Source organism: Marmota monax, unplaced genomic scaffold (assembly GCF_021218885.2).
Source record: "Marmota monax isolate L192 unplaced genomic scaffold, Marmota_monax_Labrador192_F-V1.1 WCK01_AAM20220418_F8-fsc00116, whole genome shotgun sequence".
Classification (NCBI taxonomy): domain Eukaryota; kingdom Metazoa; phylum Chordata; class Mammalia; order Rodentia; family Sciuridae; genus Marmota; species Marmota monax.
The window spans coordinates 5,694,504-5,714,111 of NW_026695220.1; the positions used below are offsets into that span (position 1 = coordinate 5,694,504).

Sequence of the window (19,608 nt, forward strand, 5' to 3'; positions counted from 1 at the left end):
AGAGAGAGTAATAATGTCTGTTCCATTCTACTATATTTCCCATCCCCACATCCCCTCTCTTCCCCTCTGATCACTTCCCTCTACCTAATCTAAGGTAATGGTATTCTTTACTAGTGCCCCCTGCCTTATTGTGAAATAATATTTGCATTTTGTGGGATTGGCCTATTTTGCTTAGCATGATATTCTCCAGCTCCAACCATTTACTGGCAAATGCCATAATTTCACTCTTCTTTAAAGCTGAGTAATATTCCATTGAGTATATATACTACATTTTCTTTATCCATTCAGTGATTGAGAGGCATCTAGGTTGGTTCCATAGTCTAGCCATTATGAATTGTGATGTGGCTGTGTCACTATAGGCCTTGCGTCACTATAGACCTTGAAAAATCACATACAGAGACAGAGACATACACAGAGAGGGATTGGGAGCAGAGAGAGAAAAAGAGAATTTTAAGTCCTTTGGGTATAAACCAAGGAGTGGGACAGCTGGGTCAAATGGTTGTTCCATTCACAATTTTCTGAGGAATCTCCCTACTGCTTTCCATAGTGGTTGCCCCAATTTGCAGTCCCACAAGCAATGTATGAGTGTACCATTTTCACCACATCTTCACCAACATTTATTATTGCCTGTATTCTTGATGATTGCCATTCTGATAGGAGTGACAGGACATCTTAGAGTAGTTTTGATTTGCATTTACCTAATTGCTAGAGATGTTGAAACACTTTTTCGTATAATTGTTGATCAGTTGTTGTTTGACAGAATGCAGGGTATTTTTTTTACGTATTTATTAAGAGTTGATTTGGGACATATGATATGGTCTATTTTAGAGAAGGAGCATGTGCTGCTGAGAAGAAAGAATATTTGCTCATTGATGGATGAAATATTCTATATATGTCTGTTAAGTTTAAGTTATTGATTGTATTATTTAGTTATATAATTTTCTTCTCTAGTTTTTGTTTGGAAGATCTGTCCATTAGTGAGAGAGGTGTGTTAAAGTCACCCAGTATTATTGTTTTGTGGTCTATTTCACTTCTAAAATTGAGAAGTGTTTGTTTGATGTATATAGATGCTACTCTTTAGGGCATAAATATTTATAAGTGTTATGTCCTACTCATGTATACTTCCCTTAAGAAGTATAAAATGTCCTTCTTTGTCTCCTCTAATTAACTTTGGTTTGAAGTCTACTGTATCTGAAATGAGAATGGAAACCCTGCTTGTTTACGCAATCCATATGAGTAATAAGTTTTTTCCCATCCTTTCACCTTCAGCCTGTGGTTGTCTTTGTCCATGTGGTGAGTCTCTTGAAGACAGCATATTGTTGGTTCTTGCTTTTTTAATACAATCTGCCAGTATATGTCTTTTGATTCATGAGTTTAGGCTATTAACATGCAAGGTTATTATTGAGATATTATTTGTATTCCCTGTAATTTTGATTTATTTCTGCTTTTTGATTTGTCTTAGTTTCTCATTTAGTTGAAAATCCCTTTAGTGTAGGTCCTCCCTTTGCTGGTTTTCATTTTTTTTTTCCACTTCATCCTCCCGGAATATTTTTTTGAGAATGATCTGTAGTGTAGGCTTTCTAGTTTTGAATTCTTATAATCTTTGTTTATCATGGCTTGTGTTAATTTAATCTGCAAATCTGAAACTTAATTTTTCTTTATATAAAATTTTTGATTGGCATCCATTTTCTTTCAGAGCTTGAAATATATTATTCAAGGACCTCCTAGCTTTGAGGGTCTGGGTTGAGAAATCAGTTGAGATCTGAATTGGTTTCCCCCTATAGGTAATTTGATTTTTTTTTCTCACAGCCTTTAAGATTTTATCTTTATTCTGTGTTAGTCATTCTCATTGTAATGTGTCTTGGTGTGGGTCTTCTGTAATTTTGTATATTTGGGGTCCTATAAGCCCCTTGTATTTGATTTTTCATTCCATTTTTTAGGTTTGGAAAATTTTCTGCTGTTATATCATTGAAAATATTGGGCATTCCTTTGGTTTATATCTCTGCTCCTTCATTTATTCCAATAACTCTTAAATTTGGTCTTTTCATGTTATCCTATAATTCTTGGATATTCTGTTCATGGTTTCTTAACATTGTCTCTGCAGGTTCAACTCTACTTTCAAGATTACATATTTTATCTTCATTGTTTGAGGTTCTGTCTTCCAAATAATATAGTCTATTGGAGGTGTTTTCTATTGAATTTATAATTTGGTTTACTGATTCCTTCATTTTAAGGATCTCTCCTTTTTTATTTTTCATGATCTCTAACTTTTATTGAAGTGGTCTGTATTTTTTCTTTAATTTCACTCCTTATACTATACTTTACTTCACATATCAATTTAACTATATACAATCTGAACTCTTTCTTGAACATTTCTTTTATTGTGTTATCAGTAGCTTCTGTAGTTGAAGCATCTTGGTTTATTTGGAGTGCTTTATTCCCTTGTTCTTTCATGTTATTAGAGTGTTTTCCCACCTAAATGTATAGATCTAAGGTAGAATGAATTCTACCTTGTAGAACTATAGTGTCTCTGAGGTTTCCAGTGCTTCAACTTTACTTATGAGATGAATATCAACAGCACTCAGTGTACACAATATATAGCCTTAAACCTAATAGCTTCCACTAAGGCATCTAACTGCTTTCTCATATTAAACCAAAATAATGGGTTCAATAACCATCTATAGTACAAACAGAATAGTTGTTAAAATAATTTACAGTTTCAAATGGTAGATGAGAGAACAGCAGTAGTGTAGTATGGAATATTTGCAAGGGACTAAGAGAGAAGCTAGAGTAAAAATTCACAGGAAGAATAGAAGAGAAACCTACAGAGATTAACTGTTGGTTGGAAAAAAGTTGGAAAGAAAATAGACAAGAGAGGAAGAATATGAACAAAAAGAAAAAAAAAATTGAAGACATAAGAATACAAAAAAATGCAAAACACCATTCATATATCATTGTTCTCCACACATTGATGCATAAAAGACATCCTGTCTTTTTGGAAATATGATATTTGAAAATATAATAGAGATTAGTGAATCGAAAAATAAAATAAATCTTTCAGGAAAGTCAAACTGTCTCTGTCATGTTCAACAGTTTGTCAGCCCTTTCTCTGACATCTCTCGGGATCACCAAACCTAGATTTGTCCTCTCAAACCCAGTCTCTTATCTCACCAATTTAGGCTTCAGACACCTCAGGCTCAGTGACACTGTAATTCCAAGATCTCAATGCTGCTCCTACTTGCAGAGAGACCACCAGGATACACTCATGCAAATGACCAAACCGAGATGCAGCAGCAAGACAAGGGCCACCAGCTCCCCCAAACCTGCAGGCACCCCCCACACTGAATCTGCAAGTCTCAGCTAGAGTCCCCAGACACAGGCTCTTATGGTGGTAAACCTGCTGGCACCCAGGAATCAGTTTCTGGCTGGTGTCCCAAAATGGGTGCAGCCACATGCAACCAAACCTGAAGTCTTCCCTGAAAGAAGTCCTCTAGGCCATGGTAGCAGGGGTAGCAGCTGTGGTTGTTGGCAGCAGACAGTGTATCAGTAGTAGCCGTGGCAGCTGTGGGGCAGTGTCACCAAGTGATCTTCAGGGGTCAGCAGCAGTGTTGGCTTCAGTTGCATCCAGGGCAGTGGTGTCTCCTGTGGCAGTAGTACCCAGAAACAAGACATCCAAGTGATCTCAGGCTGGCAGCAGTGGAATCAGAGGCGGCACCAATGGTGATAGAGGTACAGGCAGCATTTGATTGACAGATGACTTCAGCAGCAACCATAGAGGCAGCCTTGGAATTCAGAATTCAAGTCAGAGGTAACCCAGGCTGTGCCCAGAGAAGAGACCTCCAGGTGATCTCAGGCTGGCACAAGCAGAATCAGAGGCTGCAGCAATTGTGAATGGATTCCTTAAACAGGCTTATTGTAGTATTACTTCCATATCAAGGGATTTTCATACTGAAAATTATAACCCAATAACTTTGGCAAATATATAGATTATTTTATGTTTTTTTATTATTTTGCTAATTTAATAAAATGTATATATCTAATGATAAATGCATATTACTAGAAGCCAATTTTAGCACATTTCCATTGGTGAGAGAGCGCTTTAATTATTATTGAATACATGTTTTGAATAGGTTCTTTGTATATTCCAGATGCTAGTTATTTATGATATATGTCACCTGAAAATACTGTCTCCCTGGTTTACCTATTCATTTTCAACTTGGTGACTTTTGGATAACAAAAATTTTGATTTGATTAAGTCTAATGTATCAATTGTATTCTTTATTTAAGACCAATTGGTACTATTTTCTTTTACATGATTTAGTGTAATATCTGATAACTCTTTGCTTAATTTATATTCAGAAAAATATTGTCATGGTTTTTTAGATGTCTTATAATTTTAGCTGTTATACTTAGGTCTCTGATCCATTTAAATAAGTATGAGATAGTAATTTGTTATTATATTTTCTAAAATACAAATATTCAATGGTTCCAGACAAGTTTTTAAGTCTACCCCTTTCTTCTTTTATTTAAAATTGACAGGCCTTAATCATAGAGCTGATTTCTGCTCTGTAAAGTTTGTCACGTTGATCTCTGTACCTTTCTATATGGAATTTCACAGTGCTCAGATAAATATAGATATAAAGTCTTGAAATGGAGCAATCAACTCACTTTTTCTCTTTTTTCCCCATAATCATTTTGACTGGTGCATAGATTCTTTGTAGTTCCAAATAATTTTAACATAAATTTCATTGTGTATATTCATGATATACAACATGATTTCATATATATATCTTTGTAAACACATATAGATATAGAAATTAATATAGAGAGATAGAAAAATGACTACTATAGTGAAATCAATTAACACAAGCACAATCTCACATATTTACCTATTTTTCCCTCTGTGGCAGAAAAAACTACAATCTATCCATTTATCAAAAACTCTAAACATAAAATATTATTTTTAAGTGAGGCCCTCATCTTGTAGGACTTTAGATATTTAACATATAAACATTTAGTATACAGTTATCTGTAATCGTGTAAAACTGGAGCAAATAAAATGTCTTGTAAGTGAATAGTTAAACTATGGTACATTGATACCATAGAATACCATACATCAGTTACACACACACACACACACAAACTTAGACATCTATTGAAGACATAGTATTAAGAGAAAAAAGTTGATTTCAACAAATTGAGATATTGCATAATATATTCACATAACTAAACTATAATAAAGGATAAAATTAAGAGTTGCCATTGGCTAGGGTTGTTAGTGGAAGTTAGGATAGGTAAAAATGTAAATGGGTAGCATGAGAGAGAATTTTTTTTCTTTTGATATGAGATATTGAACCCCAAGGCACCTGACCACTGAGCCACATTCCCAACCCATTTTAGTCTTTGTTTTGAGACAGGGTCTGGCTAAGTTGCTTAGGACCTCACTAAATTGCTGAGGCTGGCTTTGAACTTGCAATCCTCCTTGCTCAGCCTACTGAGCTACAGGGATTACAGATGATTTTAATAATGAAATGATTCTCTGTTTTGATAGTGGTGGTAATTTCCTGAATCTTTGCTATAAAATGATATTAAAGTATCCTCACACACTGTACAAATGTCAATTTCATAGTTCAGATGTTTTATTATAGTTATATAAGATGTTGTTTCAAAACAAAACGCTAAAAAAAGGCATTTCGTTATTTATTATTTTACCCTAAGGATTACTTTGGAAATTGCTACAACAAATATCTCCAAAGAGTAAACAAACATTTCATGAACTTTGTAAAAGAAGACAAATCAATGTGTGTAAGAGTGTACATATGTGTGTGTTTGTGTGTGTCTTAATACTTTACATATAATATTGGACAACATAATGTTGTAGAGTAGAAATAGTAACTAATACTAAAAATTAAGTGTTCTAACTTTTTTATAGGACTAATCTAGTGGGTATTGTGTGTGGTGAAAAGAGCTTGGAGTTTATATAGTATTAGATGGTGTGCACAAATTTGTTTTATTAATTTGCCATTAAATAGCCAGTCATTGCTAGCTGAGCTACTTAAGCTGTGGCTAACTTTTTAGTTAAAAGAAAATTAAAATATAAAAGTGAATAATAATTTTTAAAAATAAATCCTAGGTTTGTTTTAAGAAATTTATCAAAGAAATATTGTTGCAGTTACTTTGAAAATGGCAAGCATTAAATGCTTATAGTGTAGTATCTTTTAAAAAATTTACCATGATTGTAATATTTGGGTTACTTAATACAATTAATATAATTAACAGTTATTCTCTGTTTAGTTAATAAGAAACTTGTTAATATATCAACACATTGATAAATATACATTTAATCCCTTTTTGTGTGACCAAAATAAATATTTATACACTAATTTCTTAAAATTAAAAGTTGAGTCACTTTAACATACTAATTCCAGTGGTGGTATCACTTAAAATTTTATATCATCTTTGTGATTTTATACTTCAGAATTTAACATACCATTCAAAGTCCAAATGAATTAACATTATTATCTAAGTGATATCTTTTGGCTTGCATGGAGTTGCTCAGTTACTTAATCCTTCATAGCTAAATATTTCATGGTGTTCCTATTCACAGGATAATGAATTAGTTTGATATAATCAAATTAGATTTTTAAAAATTATATACTAGCTGTTCTTGGGTAGTGCCATAAATTGGCTGGCAAGGTTTATAAAATTGAATTATAAATGCTTTTCTTTAATTCCTAGAAACAACTATGCCACCTTAGCAGGGAGTCAGATAGTTCCACATTCAGCTCTCTCTGAAATATATGAATTGTCCAAAGTCTTATTCAGACTAAGAGGCTTAATAGAGTGAAATTTGCTCTTGGAACCTAGCTATTCACAGATACACAAGGCTTATCAGCCACCACAGTAGCTGCTCTTATTGTCACTATGGTGTACCTCAGGACAATTTGTGGAACATCATCAAACATGCTTTTCAACTCTGCAATTAGATACCTGTTGATCCAGGTCCTATAAAAACTGCAGTGAGGACCCCAGTCTTAGGCTTCAATTTTTTTATTAATTCTTTTCAGATGATCTTAGGCTGAGAACTAATTGGGAAAAAATAACATTCCTAGGTTGTAAAACTTAAAGAGGCAACTACTCACCCACTGCTTCAAGTGCCAGCCCCCAACTTTCCCAGGTCTATTGATAGACAATATATCAACACACAGGCATGGCTAGAAAACGAGTTTCAATACATCTAAAGAAATTAAAACCTTATCATACATGCTCTTCAATTCTCTTAGGGTTAAATTAAACAGAAACAGTAGAAAGCTTTGAAGAATCCAGACATATTTACAAATTAAAAAACAACAACAAAAAATTCCAAACCTGAGCATCAAAGAAAAAAAAATGTGTATTTGAATTTTTACTTTTTTTTTTGCTATTACAGATTGCTATGGATCAAATGTTTGTGCTGTCTTCATTCTTAGGTTGACAACTCATTTTCAATGGGATGGTATTTGGGTTAGTGTTGAGAGTAATTAGATCATGAGAGTGGAGCAGTCTTGTATAGGATTAATGCCCCTACAATAAGAGATCAGGATGCTCCCCTTCTCTGGTCTACCCTGTGAGGACAGAATAAATGGATATCCATCTGCCTACCATATAGGGACTCAGCAGACAACACATATTTATCAGCACCTTGATTTTGGATTTTGAAGCTTCCAGAACGATGAGAAACAAATGTTACTTAAACAGCTCAATTTGAATTAATTTGTTATAGCAATCCAAAGTGCCTAAGAAACTAATAATGCTACCATAAATATAAGATTTCAGTGTGGAAGTAGAATTTTATTCCCCTGGAAAACATTTCTGAAAGTAAGATTACTGAGTCATGTGGTAAATATTTGTTTAGTTTTTAAAAAATTGTCAAATTGTTTTGCAGAGTGTTTGTACCATTATACATTTCCTGTAGCAATGTATGATATATCCATTTATTCCTTAGGCTCACCAGCATTTGGTGTTGTCATTATTTTTTTTTTTTCATTTTAGCTCTTTTAATAGATGAGTAGTAACACATCCTGACAAAGTACATCTTTTCATGTGCTTATTTGTAATTCTAATAGCCTCATTAGTAAATTGTCTCTTTATGTCTTTTGCCTATTTTCTCACTGGATTTTTTAAACTAATTAATTTTTATAATTCTTCATAAAGGTAGGTGTTTTATCACATAGGTGGTTTGGAAGTTTGTGATTTGCCTTTTCATATTTTTAATGTTTAAGTTAAATTTATTTTATTTTGATTACTTCAGATTTTATGTATGTATTCTTTGGACCATTGTGCTCTTGGTTTCATGTTTAAGAGCTTTTCTCTAAAGACTAGGTCCCAATGCTAATGTTTTATGAAAAAGACATTTATAAAAACAAACTTATTCACTGTTTTAGATAACGTCCTGTTATATCACAACAAACAAAAATTTAAAAAGCTATGTTACATGGGCAATTAATATTATAAAGAATAACAAATTTTGTGTGACTGTGTTGCTATTGTTGTTATTTTTATGTACATGTGGTTTAGGAGTTTGAGACTCCAGATCAAATGGTGATTTCTGAAACTCAAATTCAATTGTGCTTATAAAGTTTCATGTGTGCTATTATTTCAGAAAAAAATGGCAATATTCAAGACATATACTCTATGTTACTTGATAATATTGCCCTAATGGAAGTTTGGGGAAAAGCAGATTTTGAAGAAAAGAGAATTGCTCATAGGAGAATGGACATTGGAACTGTCATCCATCACAGAAGATTAGTACTGCTACAAAGAAGTGAAGATTCAAAGAGAAGAAAAGAAGCTCTTCTCTGAGACTCAGAACCTTAAGGCCTGGACTCTGATGGACGAGATATATTTGGACACATTTGTTGAGGGGAAATAAATGGTTCCCTGAAACTAGTGTGACCTCAGGGCAAGATGATCATTTGTGATGAGTTAGTCTGTTGTCCAGGAAGTGGACTATATAGTCAGCTCTTCTAGAGTCCAACTTTATGTTTCCTTATTTAACTCCTTTTCATTAACCTCTGGGTAATACCACAATATAGACATGATGGTGTGGACATGTTTTTTTGTGAGTGTAAAATAAAAAAAGAATTACTACAAAATTGATGCAAAGTATCAAGGGGCAATAGGATAGATCCATGATGACCAGAGGTGCTACACCAAACAGTGAAGCAGCAGTCTGCACTGGTATCTACATATATAGTGACAACCTGATTGGTTTTTAAAACATGTGTCAGAAAGAGTGAAGCACACTGATTATTCCATACATCCTCTGAACTTTTCAGTCACTCTTTATATCATTATTCTCACCAATGAAATGTTAGAAATGTTAGGTGTCCAGGTCAAAGTTCTTAAGTATTGACAAACATCCCTTCAAGTCTCTTTTTTCATGTGATGACTCTCTGGAAGCCTCATGTTCTAGTTTGTACATTTAAAATATTCTAGCACTGGATACCTGAGTCATGTCTTTGAAAGAATCTATCTCAAAGAGATAGCAATGTTTTTTTTTTTTTTTTTTTTTTTTTTTTCTGAGCAAGAAACACATTGAGTTTTGAGGTGCATTTTTTAATTCAACATGACTGCTACAAAACATTTTACCAAAATTGAGGTTCTGTCATGCACAAAATTTGTGGCATTTTTTAAATTAATGGGACAAGAGGGGTCAGTGAGGAAATACAATGACAGGAATAAAGGTAAACTGGACTATTCATGGTTATGGATTGCTGTGCCCTAGAATATATGGTTTCTATTTTTATTTCTTCATTTTAGTGTTTGTATGGGTCACTATGAGAAAATAAACCACTTCATATCAAAATATGGGACATTAAAAATGTTCAATATAAAAATAATTACTAGAGGGTAAAAACAAATGTAGGTGATACATCTTTCCATTTTAGTCTTATTAAAATAGTATGAAATATGTTCCCTGCAAGCCAATGATGAATTTGAATAGAGTACTACATTATGTTTTGTTATGTTTTCTATGGACAGACACACAAAGCAACTATAAATCATGCAGTATTTCAGGGAAGCAAAATACAATGTCTCTTAAAACCATAGCCTATTTAGTAAGAAGGATTAAGTACCCTGAAAATAACAAGTAGCTCAAGAAATACAGAGCAAAATTAAACAATTTGAACAGAATCAATAGTTCAAATTCTTCACAGCATTTTAAAATATTACATAATTATTAATTTTATTTCAATGAAAATAAAAATATAAAAACTTAGAATTTATAAGCAGTGAAAAAGATTAAGAAATTCCAATTTTGAAGAAAACAAAGGAGTTTTACCCTGACATGTTATCTCTTTTGCAAGTTTGGAGCAGAAATAAAACTTCTTTGTGATTAATATAAGTGGGAATCTAACGGTCAATCAATTTTCAATTCACCATATATATTACGCTTTTATCTTTACTATGATAGAAATTAAAATGAAAAAAATATGTATTTTATTTACTTTACATTAAATAATATTCTTCCTCTGCAGTGGAAGTATGCTATTTTACTCAATTGAATATGCTTCCTGTAAAGAAATACTAGCGTAATAATGAAGTAGAAAAATAACAATTACCTAATCATATTAATGCTTTCCTATCAGTCAATTAATATATGCATAGTTCCTGTTGTCCTATCAATTTCTTTTTTAAAAGTATACTTATCCATATGTGTATATATATGTGTGCATATATATGTATATATGTATACATATGTGTGTATATATTTACACACATGTATACACACACACACACACTAGTTGTAGATGGACACATATCTTTATTTTATTTACTTATTTTTATGTGGTGCTGAGGATTGAAACCAGTGCCTCATGCATGTGAAGCAAGTGCTCTACCCCTGAGGTACAACAAGTTCTGTCTTTTCAATTTCTGTATCCATACGTAACAACCCATTATTGTAGTAATTAAGAAAATTGGAGTTCAGAAAACAGTGGTCCAATTCCCTGGAACTAATGTTATAATCTTTCTGACAATTAAAATAATTTTATTGATAAATTATTGATTTAAAATGCCTATACCCACCTAATGAATTAAAGAAGGGGTTTTATCACAACTAATTCCAGGTAAATTGGAGAAATAGCATGAAAGAACTTTTTCATAAGGAAAACCTCAGGAATAGAGACCAGGTTACACTGACATCAGTGGGTCATTTGCCCCACCTCTTTACAACCTTTGGAAAGGAATCATGGTTTATTGGGTATCAATGAATTTCTTAAACCCAACATAGTGAGAGAAGGGGTTTTTTTTTTGTTTTGTTTTGAAAGAATTAAGTAATTTCTTTACTAGCACAGATTTGTGCAATTAGGAAGGTGCTGCTTTAATTACTGGTGTTTTTGTTCATTTCTTTCTTTTGAAAGCTACATGATTTTGATTTTTTTTTTTGTTTGTGCATGTGTTGATTTTTCTGATTTATATTTTCAATAATTCCATTATTTTATTTTAATCATTCTGATTCTTAGTATTACTGAAATTTATTTATCTTGACTTAATTCTTGAATACAACTTCAGCAATGCAGAAAATTAAATTATCATAATTTGGATTTAGAGCTCTGAAAGTATTAAATGGAAGATGTAATTTTATTTACTTTACTGCTTTATGCAGTTACTAAAGAAATTTGATACAAATGTGACATTTTATAAATCATCTGCTGTCTCTTTTTTTGTTTTGTTTTTTTGATATTTGTTGACTCCTTCTGAAAAATCTTAGGAATTTTAATATTTTTACCAATATTTGTCATAGGGTTTCCTATTTTCAATAAATCTTGCTCTTATCACTAATTTGACCCTTTTATCCATTTCAAGTCTTTCTCATATTTTATTTTTTATTTATTTTGTTTTAATTCTGCTTTGTTATATATTACAGCAGAATGCATTACATTTCATATTACACATATAGAAGACAATTTTTTCATATTTCTGGTTGTATATAAATATAATCATGCCATTTGTGTCTTCATACATGTACTTAGGGTAATGGTGTCTGTCTCATTTCACTGTCTTTTCTATCCCCATGCCCCTCCTTTCCCCTCCCCTCCCATCTATCTAGAGTTGCTTTAATCCTTCCATGCCCCCCCCAACTCCATTATGAATCAGATTTCTTATATCAGAGAAAACACTTGGCATTTGATTTTTTGGGATTGACTAAGTTCACCTAGCATTTTTTTCCTTCAATTCCATTTATTTGCCTACAAATGCCATGATTTTATTTACTCTTATTGCTGAATAATATTCCGTGGTGTATATATACCACATTTTCTTTATCTATTCATCTACTGAAGGGCATCTAGGTCGGTTCTACAGTTTAGCTATTGCAAATTGTGCTGCTATAAACATGGATGTGGCTGTGTCCTTGTAGTGTACTGTTTTTAAGACCTTTCTGTATAGACCACGGAGTGGGATAGCTGCTTCTAAAGGTGGTTTTATCCCAAGTTTTCCAAAGAATCTCCATACTGCTTTCCATATTAGCTGCACCAATTTGCAGTCCCACCAGCAGTGTATGAGTGTGCCTTTTTCCCCACATCCTTGCCAGCACTTATTGTTGTTGGTATTCTTTTTTTTTTTTTTAAGAGTTTGGTTCACATTTTTGAAAAAAAAAATGTTTATTTATTTTTTTTTTAGTTTTCGGTGGACACAACATCTTTATTTTTATTTTTTCATGGTGCTGAGGATCGAACCCAGCGCCCTGCACATGCCAGGCAAGCGCTACTGCTTGACTCACATTCCCAGCCCCATTGTTGGTATTCTTAATAGCTGCTGTACTGACTGGAGTGAGATAAAATTTTAGAGTAGTTTTGATTTGCATTTCTCTAATTTCTAGAGATGCTGAACATTTTTTTTTTCATATGTTTGTTGACTGAATGTATATCTTTTTCTGAGAATTCTCTGTTCAGTTCCTTGGCCCATTTATTGATTGGGTTATTTGTTCTTTAGGTGTTAAGATTTTTGAGTTCTTTATATATCCTAAGACTAGTGCTCTATCTGATGTGCATATGATAAAAGTTTGCTCCCATTATGTAGGCTCTCTATTCACCTCACTGATTATTTCTTTTGATGAGAAGAAGATTTTTAGTTTGAATCCATCCCATTAATTGATTCTTGATTTTAATTCTTGCAATATAAGAGTTTCATTATGAAGTTGGGGCCTAATACAACATAATAGAGATTGGGGCCTATTCTTTCTCCTAATAGGTGCAGTGTCTCTGGTTAAATTCCTAGGTCCTTGATTTACTCTGAGTTGAATTTTGTGCATGGTGAGAGATAGGGGTTTGATTTTATTTTGTTGCATATGAATTTCCAGTTTTCCCAGCACCATTTGTTGAATATCTAATTCCTCCAATGTATGTTTTTGGCACCTTTGTCTAATATAAGATAACTGTCATTATGTGTGTTACTCTCAGTGTCCTGTACTCTGTACTATTGATCTACAAGTCCAATTTTGGTGACAATACCATGCTGTTTTTGTTTCTATTGCTCCGTTGTATAGATTAAGGTCTTCGTGTTAAAGATTGTTTAGCTATTCTTTGTCTCTTATTTTTTCAGATAAATTTCATGATTGCTTTTTCTATTTGTATGAAGAATGTCCTTGGGGTTTTGATTGGCATTGCATTTAATCTATATAGTGCCTTTGGTAGTCTGGCCATTTTGACAATATTAATTCTGCCTATCCAAGAACAAGGGAAATCTTCCTATCATCTAAGTTCTTCTTTCATTTCTTTCTTTAGTGTTCTGTAATTTTTGTTGTAGAAGCCTTTTATCTCTTTTGTTGATTCCCAAGTATTTCATTTTATTTTATTGAGGCTATTGTAAATGGGGTAGTTTTTCTAATTTCCCTTTCTGATGATTTGTCACTGATAAACAGAAATGCCTTTGATTTATGGGCTTTGATTTAATATCTTGCTACTTTACTTAATTCATTTATTAGTTCTTGAAGTTTTCTGGTGGAACTCTTTGGGTCCTCTAGGTATAGAATGATATCTTGGCAAATAGTGTTTATTTGAGTTCTTCTTTTCCTATTCATATCCTTTTGATTTCTTTCATCTGACTAATTTCTCTGAACAGTATTTAAAGAACTATGTGAAATAGAAGTGGTGAAAGAGGGCATCCCTGTCTTGCTCTGCCACAGTCCGGCTGCAGCAAAATAACCGGGGGGTGACGAGCAACTTGTGAAGGTTGATGCAGCAGGAGTGGGAGCCGTTTATTGTAGGACAGGAGGGGTATATATACATTCCACACAGCTTATCTTAATTAACATAAACTAGATACAGCAGTCAACCAATAAGGAATCTCCACACTTAATGGCTTGCTGGCGTTACTTCACAAACCACTCCCTCTGGCAAAATGCCAGGCACCATCCTGACTTGTATACAGACCCTAACATTGCTCCAGTTTTTAGAGGAAATGCTTTCAAATTTTCTCCATTTAGCATGATGTTGGCCTGGGGCTTAGGATAGATATCTTTTATGATGTTGAGACATGTTCCTTTTTTTCCTAGTTTTCTAGTGTTTTGAACATGAAAAGGTGCTGTATTTTGTCAAATGCTTTTTCTACATCTATAAAGATGATCATATGATTTTTTAAGTCTATTGATGTGATTAACTACAGAAATTTATTGATTTCCATATGTAGAAACATCCTTGCATCCATGAGATAAGCCTCACTTGATCATGGTGCACTATTTTTTGATATGTTTTTGTATTCAATTTTTCAGAATTTTATTGAGAATCTTTGCATTTACATTCATTAGGGACACTGGTCTGGAGTTTTCTTTCTTTAATGTGTCTTTGCCTGGTTTTGGAATTGGGGTGATAATGGCCTCATAGGTTGAGTTTTGAAGTGAACCTTCTTTTTATATTTCACACAATAATTTGAAGATTATTGTTATTAGTTCTTCTTTAAAGGTCTTGTTGAACTCAGCTGTGTATCGATCCGGTCGTGGGCTTTTCTTGGTTGGGCTTTTCTGATGGCATCTTCTGTTTCATTGCTTGAAATTGATCTGTTTAAATGTGTTTATCAACTTGATTCAATTTGGGTAAATCCTATGACTCTAGAAATTTGTCAATGCTTTCAAAATTTTCTATTTTATTGGAGTACAAATTTTGAAAATAATTTCTTATTATTTTCTTTACTTCTGTGGTGTCTGTTATGATATTTTCTTTTTCATCATGCATATTAGTAATTTGAATTTTCTCTCTCCTTCTCTTTATTAGCATGAGTAAGGATTTTTCAATTTTATTTATTTTTTCAAAGAACTAACTTTTTGTTCTGTCAGATTTTTCAATTTTTTTTTGTTTCAATTTCATTGATTTCAGCTCTGATTTTAATTATTTCCTGACTTCTACTGCTTTGAGTGTTGAATTGTTCTTGTTTTTCTAGGGCTTTGAGATATAATGTTAGGTCATTTTCTTGTTGACTTTTTCTTCTTTTAAGGAATGAACTCCATGCAATGAACTTCCCTCTTTGTACTGTCTTCATAGTTTTCCAGATATTTAGATGTGTTTTCAGTATTCTCATTTACCTCTAAGAATTTTTTAATCTCCTCCTTGATGTCTTTTGCAACCCATTTTTCAGTCAGTAGCATATTATTCATTCTCCAGGTATTGGAGTATGGTTTTTTTTTTATTTTATAATTGATTTCAAATTTCATTTCATTACGATAGAATGCAGGGTAGTATCTCTACTTTTTTTTAGATAGGCTAAGAGTTGTTTTGTAGCATAATATATGGTCTATTTTGGAGAAGGATCTATGTGCTGCTGAGAAGAAAGTGTATTCACTTCTTGAAAGATGAAATATTCTATATGTCAGTTAAGTCTAAGTTATTGATTCCATTATTAAGTTCTATAGTTTCTTTGTTCAGCTTTTGTTTGAAAGATCTATCCATTGGTGAAAGAGGTGTGTTAAAGTCACCCAGAATTATTGTGTTCTTGTCTATCTGGCTCTTGAACTTGAGAAGATTTTGTTTTTTGAACATAGATGCTTCATTTTGGGGGCATATTTATTTATAATTGTTATGTCTTGTTGGTATATGTTTCCCTTGAGCCATATAAAATTTCCTTCTTTTTCCCTTTTGATTAACTTTGGCTTGAAATCTACTGTCTTTGATATGAGGATGGAAACACCTGCTTGCTTCCACAGTCTATTTGAGTGGTATTTTTCCCAAGCTTTCACCTTCAGTCTGTGTATGTCTTTTCCTATGGGAGAAGTTTCTTGGAGGCAGCATGTTGTTGGTTTTTTTTTTTTTTTCCTCCAGTCTGCTAGCCTATGTTTTTAGATAGGTGAATTTAGGCCATTAACATTCAGGGTTATTATTGAGACAGGATTTGTATTCCCAGCCACTTTTTTTTTTTTTTTTGTTATATAAGTCAATTTGGTTTCTCCTTTTATTAGTTTTTCCTTTAGTATAATAACTCCCTTTGTTGATTCTTATTGTTGATTTTTCATTTCTTCTTCATGGAATATTTTGCTGATGATATTCTGTAATGCAGACTTTCTAGTTGTAAATTCTTTTAACTTTTGTTTATCTTAGAAGTTTTTATTTCAACATCAAATATAAAGCTTAATTTTGCTGAATATAAGATTCTTGGTTGGCATTATTTTTTTCAGAGCTTGATATATGTTGTTATAGAATCTTCTAGCTTTCAGCATCTGGGTTAAAAAGTCTGCATATAACCTAATTGTTTTCCCCCTATATGTAATATGATTCATTTCTCTTGTGGCTTTTAAAATTCTCTTCTTATTCTGTATGCTAGGCATTTTCATTATAATGTGCCTTGGTATGGATCTGTTGTGATTTTGTACATTTGGCATTCTGTAAGCCTCTTGTATTTGGTTTTCCAATATGTTCTTCATGTTTGAAAAAAATTTCTGATATTAATTCATTGAATAGATTGTTCATTCCTTTGGTTTGTAACTCTATGCCTTCCTCTATCCCAATAACTCTTAAAAATTTGGTGTTTTTATACTATCCCATACTTCTTGAATGTTCTGCTCATGGTTTCTTACCATCTTCACTCTGTTTTCTACATTCTTTTCAAGATTCTATATTTTGTCTTTGTTTTCTGAGGTTTTTGTCTTCCAAGTGGTCTAATCTGTTGGAGATGCTTTCAATTGAACTTTTAATTTGGCTTATTGTTTCTTTAATTTCAAGGATTTCTGTCTGTTTGTTTAGAACCTCTATATCCCTATTAAAGTAATCTTTGCTTCCTGTATTAGCTTATGTAGCTCTTTATCAAAATGATATTTTCCTGCCTGTATTTGCTGTCTTATGTCGTTTTTTTTTTCAATTTTATACATCCTGAATGCCTTCTCTGTAATTTCTTCTTGTATGATGGTCATGGATTCCAATAATGTAGGATCTTGATTTGTTTGAGGTACTTTCTTTCCTTGTCTTTTAATGTTGATCATGTTCTTCCCTTCTAGCACTGTTGATCCAAGGTGTTCTGGTTTTTACCCTATAGACTTACAGTGTCCCTGTAGGGTTCCAATACCTCTCCTTTGAGTGGAAAGGCAATGTTAATGGATCCCAATATAAACAATTTACAACCTTAAATCAAATAGTTGCTATTAAGAGTTTATAGTTTGGTCACAATGTACAGAAATGGTGAATGGAATTATTATCTACAATATAATTGCTAGGTTTGCAAAAGGGTTTACAGATAGTAAAAAAGAACTGGGGGTGAGGTGTAGGATGATATTCTCAGGAGGTAAGAGGTGAAATGTAGAGTTATTATATCTTAGGGAGTGTGAAAGAGGAATCTAAAGAAGAAGGTTAGTAGCAGAAGAGAGAGATCATAATTTTAGGTAGACAAGTAAGAGGGAAGACAGGAGTGTACATAAAACAAATACACATATATATTAAGAAAAATAAAAAGTGTTAAAATAGTAAAAATGACAGAAAAGGAAAAAAGGGAATATACAACAAAACTGTAATACATTATTCAGTATATAATAATATACTGTAATACATTATTTAATATATTATTATCCAAGTCCTTATTATCCTAATTCATCAAAGGCCCTTGTTTTCACATATGTTGGGGAAGTGAGGGTGAGAGAATAGAGAGGTAGAAGAAGAAAAAAAAAATCTCAAAAGAAGAAACAAGGATTGCTTTGGTCAGAAACTGGTATCTTTCCTGCTTCTCTTCTCATCTAAAAGGTGTGGCTGTCTGTTGCTACCTGGTATCATCACCCTCAGGATGGTGAATGTTACCAGGGTGAGAGGGCTGGTCTTGATTGCAGGGCACCTGGAGGTAGGGTGTGGCACCTACTGGTCACTGAAGGGAGACTGCACCTCAAGGATCTCCTTTAGGGCCCACTTTTATTATGTGGGTGCCTGGTCTTATATCTTTATCTTGACTACAAACCTCACAGCTCCTGGTCTCCATGTTAGTCTCTAAAGTGTTTCTCACTCACCCTCTCACTTTCCACTTCCTAATAAGGGACATTTCTCTCCAGAGGTCTTATGTATTCCCCTTTGGTGGCTGTGCTCCTGTCTCAGAGAGCTGTTTTCTATTGGGAAGTCACTGTGCCAGGATAGCAGCTGCTTGGGAGAGGAGGGAGTTAGAAATTATGGGTACCTGATCACCAGGAGTTACAAACTGGGAGTTGCCCCCAATAAAGATGGTAATGAAGGTGACCCAAGATGCAGGGGGCTGCTTTCAGGGATGGGGTGTTGTGTCAGGTGAGTTCTGTAGCATACAATGTGTTGCCATCAGCTCAGAATCTGTGCAGGCAGGCTACCATGCCTAGGGGACTATCTCAGTTGCTGCAGAGTCCCAAGATGGAGACGACCTGGAGAGCCTCAAATTGTTAGATAGGAGTCCACACAGGAGTGGCAGCCAAAGTTCCTGTGTGGGAGCTGTATGAGGGATTTCTGCCGATGCCAGTGGTCCCGCTCAGGCACTGGTAGTCCTGTGTGGATGAGTAGTTGGGAGTCCTACTCTGACAGTGGGGCCTGAAGCCCTGCATGGGCATGCAGCTATACTTCCTGTGTGGAAACAGCTGTGGGGGTGTCTTCTGTCACGTGCATAGAAGCAGTATTCTCACTACTTTAGTCCCAGGTCGTGGAGGGATGCAGAATGCTGTCTCCCTCTGGCCCACCATCTTGGATTCCCTCCAGATTTTATTTTTACTATGATTCATTCTATTAGTTTTTCCTTCCCTGCTATTATTGTTTCTTTCTGGGCCCTCTATGATGTAAAATCTGATAGTTGCTTTATCTTCTGGGTGAAACCATGTACTAAATCTTTGAATGCACTACTCATACCTGGTACTTTTTAGACAATACATGTGACTCTTAATTTGATGATGATTCATCCAATTTCTAAGAAATTGTTTTATATTTAACACATATCCTTTTAGAATTTCTTCTTTTTCCTTAATGAATTTTATTGGATTTAGCCCGTGTGTTTGTTGCAATCATAATTCTCCTCTAAATGTTAGTAAATTCAGATTCTTGTGAAAGATTATACCTTTATAAATGAGACATGAAATATATAGCTAATGTATTTATTGGCAACAATTTCAGAGTGCAATAAGATCAGCCCTTCTGGAAGCCTTAAGTT

The 19,608-nt window shown here is 33.5% G+C and overlaps 1 protein-coding gene across 1 annotated transcript in view; it reads right to left on the bottom strand.

Moving 5' to 3' along the window:
- Eys (eyes shut homolog) overlaps positions 1-19,608 on the bottom strand; it is a 1,592,434-nt gene that overhangs the window by 1,513,290 nt on the left and 59,536 nt on the right.